This window comes from Aulonocara sp. 'chitande type north' Nkhata Bay, linkage group LG11 (genome assembly GCF_057382095.1).
Source record: "Aulonocara sp. 'chitande type north' Nkhata Bay isolate Kocher_YH1m ecotype deep benthic linkage group LG11, A_spYH_male_GT1.1, whole genome shotgun sequence".
NCBI lineage: Eukaryota > Metazoa > Chordata > Actinopteri > Cichliformes > Cichlidae > Aulonocara > Aulonocara sp. 'chitande type north' Nkhata Bay.
Genome location: NC_141354.1, coordinates 4,508,609 through 4,520,514, shown reverse-complemented (window position 1 = coordinate 4,520,514; position 11,906 = coordinate 4,508,609). Strand labels below are relative to the sequence as shown.

The 11,906-nt window shown below is 42.3% G+C and overlaps 1 long non-coding RNA gene across 1 annotated transcript; it reads right to left on the bottom strand.

Moving 5' to 3' along the window:
- Nucleotides 1-9,376: 9,376 nt before the first annotated feature.
- LOC147318363 (uncharacterized) lies at nucleotides 9,377-10,097 on the bottom strand. The gene is made up of 3 exons (XR_015131369.1): nucleotides 10,012-10,097; nucleotides 9,787-9,918; nucleotides 9,377-9,633 (listed from the first exon to the last, which is right to left on the bottom strand). It is a non-coding gene; the product is annotated as an uncharacterized LOC147318363 (long non-coding RNA).
- Between the last annotated feature and the right edge of the window lie 1,809 nt (nucleotides 10,098-11,906).

Sequence of the window (11,906 nt, the reverse complement as noted above, 5' to 3'; positions counted from 1 at the left end):
GTTGAAGATCTCGCGGACAAAGGCATCTGCTAGGCGTTCCCAGCACAGCCACTCAGCACATAAGAACACTCAACAGTCAGGACCCGTTCCCTGATCCGAAGGCGAAGGGAACAAACCCACTCGTCCACTGGGAGAAACCCCAACATCCCCAGCAGCAAGCCGAGAGGATATTAGAATACCCACCCCAGCCCGTCGCCTCTAACCAGGGGCAACTCCAGACTGAGACTGTCCCCTCTCCAGGAGACTGGTTCCAGAGCCCAAGCCATGCGTTGAGGTGATCCCGACTATATCTAGCCGGTACCTCTCAACCTCACACATTAACTCAGGCTCCTTCCCCACCAGAGAGGTGACATTCAATGCCCCAGTTGCCAGTCTTGGTAGCTGGGGATTGGTCTGCCATGACCTCCACTCCAAAAAAATTACCCAGTCCAGTAATTCGAATGTTGGATGTCATATTGATGTCCAAGTTGGGTCATCATTGGACGTCCAGATAGATGTCCAGAATTGGTCACTGACTCAAAATAGCCATCATTCAAAATAGATGATCTGCACGTCTATCCGACATCCAATGTTTAGTAGGATTTTGTGTTCCCAGTCATCATAAAAATTGTAATAATTGATATATTATCAGCACTTGTTGTGTTAGATCTATTTATCAACTTGAGTTTCTGAACTTCTTATTGTTATTTGTGGGCTGTATGTCTCATTGATCCAAGCTTATACACCTTGAATTCGAGTTCTAAAAACATCATCTTCATATTTGACTATAACAAATAATCTGGTTAAACATAGTATATTATTTATCACAATATGAATACTTGGCTCAACGTTACCAAGAACATTTGTTTTTTTTAACCATTTAAAATTTTCATACAGTCGGATAAAGTAACACCTGTCAAAAGTGACTGGGCATGTTTTATTTGTGTACGGAGGAAGTGATGCCAAAATGACACTTGCTTCTGACAGCTCCTCACCAAGAGCATAGCAGATGAAGAAATTATCATCCAAAGTGTCTTGAAACCTCCACTCAATCTCCAGAACCACGAACTTCACTTGGTTCGCTTCAGGATCATTGTCTGCCGGTTTCCCAGTATAAACCTGCATGTCCCATACATAATCTGTCTTGTCAACAAACGTTGAATTTTGAACAAATGTTAAACAAATGAGAATTTAAATCTGTTTTTTCTGCAACAAGGCAAAGAGGTATCCGTTCCCTCAAGTAAAAGTAACAAAGTACAGGCTCTGAAATCTAGAAGTAGCTCCTTGAAGAAACCTTCTAACATTTGGAGATAAATTATCTGAATTTCAGGAGCGGGACCACACCTCCAAAGATGCCCCTTCCACTTCTTATATATGACACCCCAGTTTTACAAGCTGTTCGTTCTCGTGCCCCTCCCTCCCTCCCCTTTTTCAGTTCTTTCGCTTCTAATTAGCGGGAGTCGCTGCAGTCCCCATTGAGGGCTTCCCCAAAGTGCAGCTCAATTCATGTTTAAGCTATTCACGTTTATCTACTAAAAACGCTATATAACCTTGTGTAACCGCTTATCTTGATTGTCCTGTATGCTACTGCCTGCCGCCATCTGTTTTGACCAAGATGAGTGAGCTCTTCAAGCTTTAATTCATTCAGGTTGAGAACAAAGTTTAATGGATGATATTTTTGCTCAACAATGTAATATCATCCATTGTGCCCCTAGCCTCACCACAAGCAGTCTGAATGGTCGAACATTTGCCAGTTCCAGTTCCAAGGTCAGTTCCTTGATCATTAATATGCAATTTCTCATGAACAATGATCAACGACCACTGATCAATGTCTATGAGTCACATTGAGTTGGGGAATGGCTGCAATCACAGGATTGTAAGATGGGGACAGATGTACCCTGAGGTCCCCTCCACGATTCAGAGATTGACTTTCCCTTTTCACGTAAATGGCCTCCGAACACCATCCCCACTGACACAGCGGCCAGGGAAGCAGAAGAACATCACATCAGGAAGGCTCTGAGTAAATGTGGTTATACCAGCTGGACATTTGTCAATGCTGGGAAGGCACCTAAAGAAAGCTCCAGCCAATCCAGGAGAGAAAGACAACTGCTGCTTAAAGGAAAACCAGGAGTATGTCAGGAGTATCGGAACAGCTGAGACACATTTTTTCTGAACACCTGCTGCATCAATGCTTTCGTCTTGCTGACACACTCCAGCTACATGAGGTCTAGCATTGTCTTGCATTAGGGGAAACCCAGGGCCACCCACACCAGCAGACATCTCACAAGGGGTCTGAGGATTTCATCTCGGTACCCAATGGCAGTCAGGATACCTCTGGCGAGCACATGGAGGGCTGTGCAGCCCCCCAAAGAAATGCCACCCCACACCATTAATGACGCACTGCCAAACCGGTCATGCTGGAGGACGTTGCAGGCAGCAGTACGTTCTACACGGCGTCTCCACACTCTGTCACGTCTGTCACATGTGCTCAGTGTGAACCTGCTTTCATCTGTGAAGAGCACAGGGCGCCAGTGGTGAAGTTGCCAATCTTGGTGTTCTCTGGCAATTGCCAAATGTCCTGCACGGTGTTGGGCTGTAAGCACAACCCCCACTTGTGGATGTCGAGCCCTCATGGAGTCTGTTTCTGACCGTTTGAGCAGACACATGCACATTTGTGGCCTGCTGGAGGTCATTTTGCAGGGCTCTGGCTCCTCCTGTTCCTTCTTGCACAAAGGAGGAGGTAGCGGTCCTGCTGCTGGGTTGTTGCCCTCCTACGGCCTCCTCCACATCTCCTCAAGTACTGGCCTCTCTCTTGGTAGCGCCTCCATGCTCTGGACACTACACTGACAGACACAGCAAACGTTCTTGCCAAAGTTCGCATTGATGTGCCATCCTGGATGAGCTGCACTCCCTGAGCCACTTGCGTGGGTTGTAGACTCCGTCTCATGCTACACTAGAGTGCAATCACCACCAACATTCAAAAGTGACCAAAACATCAGCCAGAAAGCATAGGTACTGAGAAGCAGTCTGTGGTCACCACCACAGAACTGCTCCTTTATTGGGGATGTCTTGCTGATTGCCTATAATTTCCACCTGTTGTCTATTTGCATAACAGCATGTGAAACTGATTGTCAATCAGTGTTGCTTCCTAAGTGAACAGTTGGATTTCACAGACGTGTGATTGACTTTATTAAATTCAGTTCTTTGCATTCTTTTGGCGGCGAAGAAAAACTCAAGGCTCAAAGTGGTCTAACTAAAAATGATCTTTATTTTACATTTCCGGAAATGGAGACTGAGCACACAGCTCAGGTCTGAAGCAGCAGCAGCCAGCCTGATTATTATATACAGTGGGGCAAAAAAGTATTTAGTCAGCCACCGATTGTGCAAGTTCCCCCACTTAAAATGATGACAGAGGTCAGTAATTTGCACCAGAGGTACACTTCAACTGTGAGAGACAGAATGTGAAAAAAAAATCCATGAATTCACATGGTAGGATTTGTAAAGAATTTATTCGTAAATCAGGGTGGAAAATAAGTATTTGGTCAATAACAAAAATACAACTCAATACTTTGTAACATAACCTTTGTTGGCAATAACAGAGGTCAAACGTTTACTATAGGTCTTTACCAGGTTTGCACACACAGTAGCTGGTATTTTGGCCCATTCCTCCATGCAGATCTTCTCGAGAGCAGTGATGTTTTGGGGCTGTCGCCGAGCAACATGGACTTTCAACTCCCGCCACAGATTTTCTATGGGGTTGAGGTCTGGAGACTGGCTAGGCCACTCCAGGACTTTCAAATGCTTCTTACGGAGCCACTCCTTTGTTGCCCGGGCGGTGTGTTTTGGATTATTGTCATGTTGGAAGGCCCAGCCTCGTTTCATCTTCAAAGTTCTCACTGATGGAAGGAGGTTTTGGCTCAAAATCTCACGATACATGGCCCCATTCATTCTGTCCTTAACACGGATCAGTCGTCCTGTCCCCTTGGCAGAAAAACAGCCCCGTAGCATGATGTTTCCACCCCCATGCTTCACAGTAGGTATGGTGTTCTTGGGATGCAACTCAGTATTCTTCTTCCTCCAAACACGACGAGTTGAGTTTATACCAAAAAGTTCTACTTTGGTTTCATCTGACCACATGACATTCTCCCAATCCTCTGCTGTATCATCCATGTGCTCTCTGGCAAACTTCAGACGGGCCTGGACATGCACTGGCTTCAGCAGCGGAACACGTCTGGCACTGCGGGATTTGATTCCCTGCCGTTGTAGTGTGTTACTGATGGTGACCTTTGTTACTTTGGTCCCAGCTCTCTGCAGGTCATTCACCAGGTCCCCCCGTGTGGTTCTGGGATCTTTGCTCATCGTTCTCATGATCATTTTGACCCCACGGGATGAGATCTTGCGTGGAGCCCCAGATGGAGGGAGATTATCAGTGGTCTTGTATGTCTTCCATTTTCTGATGATTGCTCCCACAGTTGATTTTTTCACACCAAGCTGCTTGCCTATTGTAGATTCACTCTTCCCAGTCTGGTGCAGGTCTACAATACTTTTCCTGGTGTCCTTCGAAAGCTCTTTGGTCTTGGCCATGGCGGAGTTTGGAGTCTGACTGTTTGAGGCTGTGGACAGGTGTCTTTTATACAGATGATGAGTTCAAACAGGTGCCATTCATACAGGTAACGAGTGGGGGACAGAAAAGCTTCTTACAGAAGACGTTACAGGTCTGTGAGAGCCAGAGATTTTCCTTGTTTGAGGTGACCAAATACTTATTTTCCACCCTGATTTACGAATAAATTCTTTACAAATCCTACCATGTGGATTCATGGATTTTTTTTTCACATTCTGTCTCTCACAGTTGAAGTGTACCTCTGGTGCAAATTACTGACCTCTGTCATCATTTTAGGTGGGGAACTTGCACAATCGGTGGCTGACTAAATACTTTTTTGCCCCACTGTACTTCCTCTACACGTCAAGTACACTTTAAGCTTCGATCAAACACTCTGCTTAGTTTCACTTTCTGTCTGCACCTCATATGCTCTACAAAGGCATGCAGTTTCCTGTCAACCTGTGACCTAGTTTACAATCAGCAAATAAGCACTAAGAATATATACTTAAATTACATTGTGTTATTTAAGTGTTCCCTTTGGTTTTTTTAGCAGTGTATATAGAGCACTGTTAACTGATCATCCTGCAACTGCAGCATCAAAATAACTGACAAATTCGCCCCGTAGCCTATAAAATTCAATTCAATTCAATTCAATTTTATTTATATAGCGCCAAATCACAACAAAAGTCGCCTCAAGGCGCTTCATAGATACAGAGAAAAACCCAACAATCATATGACCCCCTATGAGCAAGCACTTTGGCGACAGTGGGAAGGAAAAACTCCCTTTTAACAGGAAGAAACCTCCGGCAGAACCAGGCTCAGGGAGGGGCGGCCATCTGCTGCGACCGGTTGGGGTGAGAGAAGGAAGACAGGATAAAGACATGCTGTGGAAGAGAGACAGAGGTTAATAACAGATATGATTCAATGCAGAGAGGTCTATTAATACATAGTGAGTGAGAAAGGTGACTGGAAAGGAAAAACTCAATGCATCATGGGAATCCCCCGGCAGCCTACATCTATTGCAGCATAACAAAGGGAGGATTCAGGGTCACCTGGTCCAGCCCTAACTATATGCTTTAGAAAAAAGGAAAGTTTTAAGCCTAATCTTAAAAGTAGAGATAGTGTCTGTCTCCCGAATCCAAACTGGAAGCTGGTTCCACAGAAGAGGGGCCTGAAAACTGAAGGCTCTCCCTCCCATTCTACTTTTAAATACTCTAGGAACAACAAGTAGGCCTGCAGAGCGAGAGCGGAGCGCTCTAATAGGGTGATATGGTACTACAAGGTCATTAAGATAAGATGGGGCCTGATTATTTAAGACCTTGTATGTGAGGAGCAGGATTTTGAATTCAATTCTGGATTTAACAGGAAGCCAATGAAGGGAAGCCAAAACAGGAGAAATATGCTCTCTCTTTCTAGTCCCTGTCAGGACTCTTGCTGCAGCATTTTGGATTAGCTGAAGGCTTTTCAGTGAGTTTTTTGGACATCCTGATAATAATGAATTACAGTAGTCCAGCCTGGAAGTAATAAATGCATGAACTAGTTTTTCAGCGTCACTCTGAGACAGGATATTTCTAATTTTAGAGATGTTGCGCAAATGGAAGAAAGCAGTCTTACATATTTGTTTAATATGTGCGTTGAAGGACATGTCCTGGTCAAAAATGACTCCAAGGTTCCTCACCGCGTTACTGGAGGCCAAGGTAATGCCATCCAGAGTAAGAATCTGATTAGATACCATATTTCTAAGATTTTCAGGGCCGAGTACAATAACCTCAGTTTTATCTGAATTAAGAAGCAGAAAGTTAGCGGCCATCCAGGTCTTTATGTCTTTAAGACATTCCTGCAGTTTAACTAATTGGTGTGTGTTATCTGGCTTCATGGACAGATAGAGCTGGGTGTCATCTGCATAGCAGTGAAAATGTATGCTATGTCTTCTAATGATACTGCCTAAGGGAAGCATGTATAATGTAAATAGAATTGGTCCTAGCACTGAACCCTGTGGAACTCCATAATTAACCTCAGTGTGTGAAGAGGACTCTCCATTTACATGCACGAATTGGAGTCTATTAGATAGATATGATACAAACCACTGCAGCGCAGTACTTGTAATACCTACAGCATGTTCTAATCGCTCTAATAGGATATTATGATCAACAGTATCGAATGCTGCACTGAGGTCTAGCAGGACAAGCACAGAGATGAGTCCACTGTCAGAGGCCATAAGAAGATCATTTGTAACCTTCACTAAAGCTGTTTCTGTGCTGTGCTGAGCTCTGAAACCTGACTGAAACTCTTCAAATAAACCATTCCTCTGCAGATGATCTGTTAGCTGTTTGACAACTACTCTTTCAAGGATTTTTGATATGAAAGGAAGGTTGGAGATTGGCCTATAATTAGCTAAGACTGCTGGGTCTAGAGATGGCTTTTTGAGTAAAGGTTTAACTACAGCCAGCTTGAAGGCCTGTGGTACATAGCCGATTATTAGAGATAGGTTGATCATATTTAAGATCGAAGAATTAATTAATGGCAGGACTTCTTTGAGCAGTTTTGTAGGAATGGGGTCTAAAAGACACGTTGATGGTTTGGAGGAAGTAATTATTGAAGTTAACTCAGAAAGATCAATTGGAGAAAAAGAGTCTAACTTAATATCAATGGTACTAAGAGTAGCTGTAGATAATATTACATCTGTGGGATGATTATTGGTAATTTTTTCTCTAATGATAAAAATTTTATTTGTGAAGAAGTTCATGAAGTCATTACTAGTTAACGTTAAAGGGATGGTTGGCTCAAAAGAGCTCTGACTTTTTGTCAGCCTGGCTACAGTGCTGAAGAGAAACCTAGGGTTGTTCTTATTTTCTTCAATCAGTGATGAATAGTAAGATGTTCTGGCTTTGCGGAGGGCTTTCTTATAAAGCAGCAAACTATTTCTCCAGGCTAAATGATGATCCTCTAGATTTGTGACACGCCATTTCCTCTCCAGATTACGAGTCATCTGCTTTAGGGTACGTGTTTCAGAATTATACCACGGAGTCAGGTACTTCTGATTTGAGGCCTTAGTTTTCACAGGAGCTACAGTATCCAGAGTCGTACGTAGTGAGGAGGTGAAATTAAATCTATCTTATTTTCTTCTATAGGGCTTTGGAGTTGACGTCACGCCGCAATGCATTATGGGAGCGCAGCGCCATTTTCGGGGTCTACGAATCAAACCAAACACACTGTGTTGGAACGATGACTACAAGAAAGATGCTTAAAAGCAGCTCAAAAGAGAATGAACTGTATAGAGACCGATTTCATTCAGAGGCGAAGCAGCGGTACTTGCAGAAAATAGCCTGCATTGGAAATGTGGACCCGTATGAAATAGGGCCGTGGAGTAAAAACCCTGAAGACCAACCGCTACTGACGTAGCCTGACATATTTTCGTACCTTATCTGTGGAATCAGCGTGTACAAGTTGTCATTCAAGCAAAGGTAAGTCAGCTCGAGTACTGCGAGTGAAATGCATTTGATTTCCTTGCAAACATTCACATTAGTGCAGCATAAATTCATTCATGAGGGGAAATTACAGTGAGAACATGTGGAGGCTGTTAGGTGGATAACATAGTGAGTTCAGTGCATTGATGAGACACTGTCCTGAAGGATTTAGTTATTCTTTATGGTTAAAGAAATTGCACTAATTTATTCATATTTATTATAAATAATCCTAATTATATATCTTGCTTCCATGTTTGTATCTTGTGTCACTAAAAATACATTTTATTTTAATTTTATATATTGATCAATGACCTGCAGAATCTCCTTATCATATTAAGGGATTCATAATTGTCACTTTATGCTTTCTCTATCTCTAAAGTGATGACATCCTTGCATTACCGGTACATACTTTAGGTTCATTTTCTGCAGGCAGATTTACACTATAACATGCAGCGTTCTATAGATGGACACATAAAGAAATGAAAAATTACATGTATGTGCTAACTTTCTAAACACTTTGTTACATTTATGATAAAGTAGATTAAACACATTTATGTCGGCCTTGGCTCATAGTTCTTGTCTTTAAATGAACTTTGTCTGTGTGTGTTTCAGGTGCTGCACTCTCAAAGACTGAATGAACCAGCATTGCAGCCATGGGTCACCGTGAGCATCACAGGGAAGGTTGAAGCCGCCCACTGCACCTGTAAGGCCGGAGTCACCGAGACCTGCAGCCATGTCGCTGCTCTTCTGTTTAATGTAGAAGCAACAGTGTTGATCCGTGGCACAAGGACTGTTACAGATGAACCTGCATACTGGGTTTTGCTGGGTAATGTGACCAAGATACAGCCAGAGGTTGGCCATAAGATAGACTTCTCCTCTTCAGCTGCCCAAAAAAAGGCTCTTGATCAAAACCTAAACAGACCATCTGTAGTGACGGGTAAAAGGAGCCGTCCTCAAAACAGAAAAATCCCACCTGCTACTGTGGAGGAGTTGTCACTGCTATTGGATACTTTGCTGGAACACAGTAAAGCTGTGGGTTGTGGGAATGACCCATAATGTTTTATCTAGGGGTCTACATTTATGCCTGTAGTGCACTGCCGTGTAAATAATTTGCATTTACTGAATATATACTGACTGAGTCCCACTGTTCAAAAGTTGAATAAAGAAACAAACTAATTTTTGCTCTTTTTTTTTTTTTATTGAAACCACCTTATAGAACATCACATCTGTTACAATGATGATGTCATTTATAGTTTACAAATGACAAAATGTTTACACAAAATCATGAGTGTTTACATGATATCACCCACTACTAACATTATTTACTGTATCTTTTGAAAAAATACAGCTATTTATACAGCAAAAGACTTAAGAATATTTAACAGGAGCAGGTTTCATTTTCCCTGGTTTTATTATCACACTGTTCACCAAACGCAGCAAACCTTCACCATCTTATCCAGAAGGGTCCCCTCTTCACCCTCACATGGAAGAAGTAATCTGATTGGCATGGTGGTATGTTTGAAGCAGGTCCCTTGTGTAGCGCTGGAACCCAGTCACGATGTTTCATCCATTTCATCGGCTGGTTTGCTGCAATAATGCCAAATAATTAGCATCTCTATAGATAGAAGGTAGTTCTGCAAAATCACTCAGTAGGATGTTTGTTCTAATTTGCTATGAGCTCAGAGCGCATAGAAAATAAAACTAATAGGCTATAAAGATATGAACATATTTAGAACTTACCGGAATGAAAATGTCTGGAGCACCAACAGATATTTGGAGATGGAAGAGAACTGCACGTCAGCTCGTCTCACAGCTGCTATCCAGGCTAGACGCCTTCGTTTGGTAACATCAATACACGAGCTGCTCATGTTGCTTCCAGGTTGGGAAAGAATGAAAAGATAAACCATTTTCAACCTTATTCTCTTGCCGGTCGTGTGATCGAACAGTGCAGCCGCAAATACGAACCATGGCTGTTGTGTGTGACTTCGCTCCCTTTTCACTTGCGCTAGACCCCCAAAATGGCGGATCGGGCCAAAATCCTTTCCACGCCCACCCCCCGTGACATCACGCTCCAAAGCCCTATATACCTGCTGTGATCCAGCAGAACTCCTTTCTGCCTACCTGTTTAGGACTTCTGTGACGGCAGTAAAATTTCCTCCATCCATCACTTATCCCAGCTCACCTGAAGTAAAAATGTATTTATGATCATTATAAACGCTGCATTACAGCAAAAGACAATAATGTACACACACTTTGATCAGGTAATATAGTCTTTAGAGAGCTTATACAAATCTATGTCCTTCATGCAGGAATAACTCAAAAAAGAGTTGTTTTTATTACAGCAGTTCAGCTGTTGTTTCGCAGGCTGGTGTTAAAAATATAAAAATATATCATCATGTTGTGGCATGAAACCCAGAAGGCAGTTGTAATTAGGGACGGGAAATAATAAGAATTTAGCAATTCTGATTCAGTTATCAATATTACTTATTGATTTGTTTCCTTATTGTGTTCTAAGTGGCTCAGTGTTGAGATTCACCATCATCTCTAATCATATCAAAGACACTGTATTCATGAAAACTGATTGCATACTGTGCGATCAAATGTTTGTGCCTGTTGGAGATTTTTCCCCACTCTGTTGTGACCAGTGTTGGGTTGTTACTCAAAAAAAGTAAATATATCACATATTTCACACAGAACATTTCTGAGAATATAGTATAATAACCATATTATAGTATATAATGTATACACCTAGGCTCCAGGCCACAAACCAACACAAACCCCATCCTAATGACGACACACATATGCTCTTTCTCTTTAACTGATAAAACGGATGACACAGAGGCAAAGATGAAAACCAGCACAAAGAGACTTAAAAGCAAACACCAGGTGAGTCTACTTTAGAAAAATGGACAGGTAGAAGTGAAGCCTGCAGCCCATCCGTTTCTTACCTGTTGAAGTTCAGGTTCTGGCTGCTGGACTGGGGTTAGCATTCATTCAGCTTTAACGTCACTGTAGCTTAGCGTTAGCATGCTAGCTGTGCAGATGCTTGCAGAGAGCTGAAATTGTGTTTGCAGCATGAAGCATTTATTCTGTCCTGGATGCAGTTTCCACTTTACCATCATGCCCGCATCCTTCTGTAATCAAATTCAAAGTGATGTCCATATCCATGCTGTAGATAACGCCCCGATTGCCTTCCTCTGACACACACAGTGAAATTAGCTGATTGTAGGGCAAGTGCAACTGGAGCACAATCGATAGTAAAGCAGACTAACAATTCCAAGGAACTGGCCTGTTGTATAGTAGTTAGTAGGAGTTCCAGAAGTTCTCTACAGGAACTGGTTCTCAATTCCCATCCGAAGTTATAATGAACATTTACATGATCTGCGCCACTTTGTTTATTTCATCAGTTTTTTTTTATGAATGATTGAATGATCTGACGCAATGAATTATGGGACAGTGTTTTCTCCGCCCATTTTGTAAAGAATGGTAAAGAATGGTCCAGTGATAAAGGAAGCATTGAAGCTCCTTTCTTTATTTGAAGATCAGAACAAACCTTATTATGGCCATCATGCAGATGCTTCCAGATCACTTCTATCATTTAGGAACCTTCCTAACCAAGATGGACAATTGGAATACACAATGAGATAATCATTAGAAAAGCTAAAGAGACAATGTAGGAAACAGAAATGGGTGGGGACCACAGCAGGGAAGTACAAGTTAATACAAAGCACAAATGACAAAAGAGTGCCAAAGTAAATCAGGACATATTTAAACAGTAATGATACAAAACCGGTGTAGAAGGGCACCCGGGGAAGGCCAAGAAAACAGCAAGAGAATAACCAAAAACTACAACAAAGAAC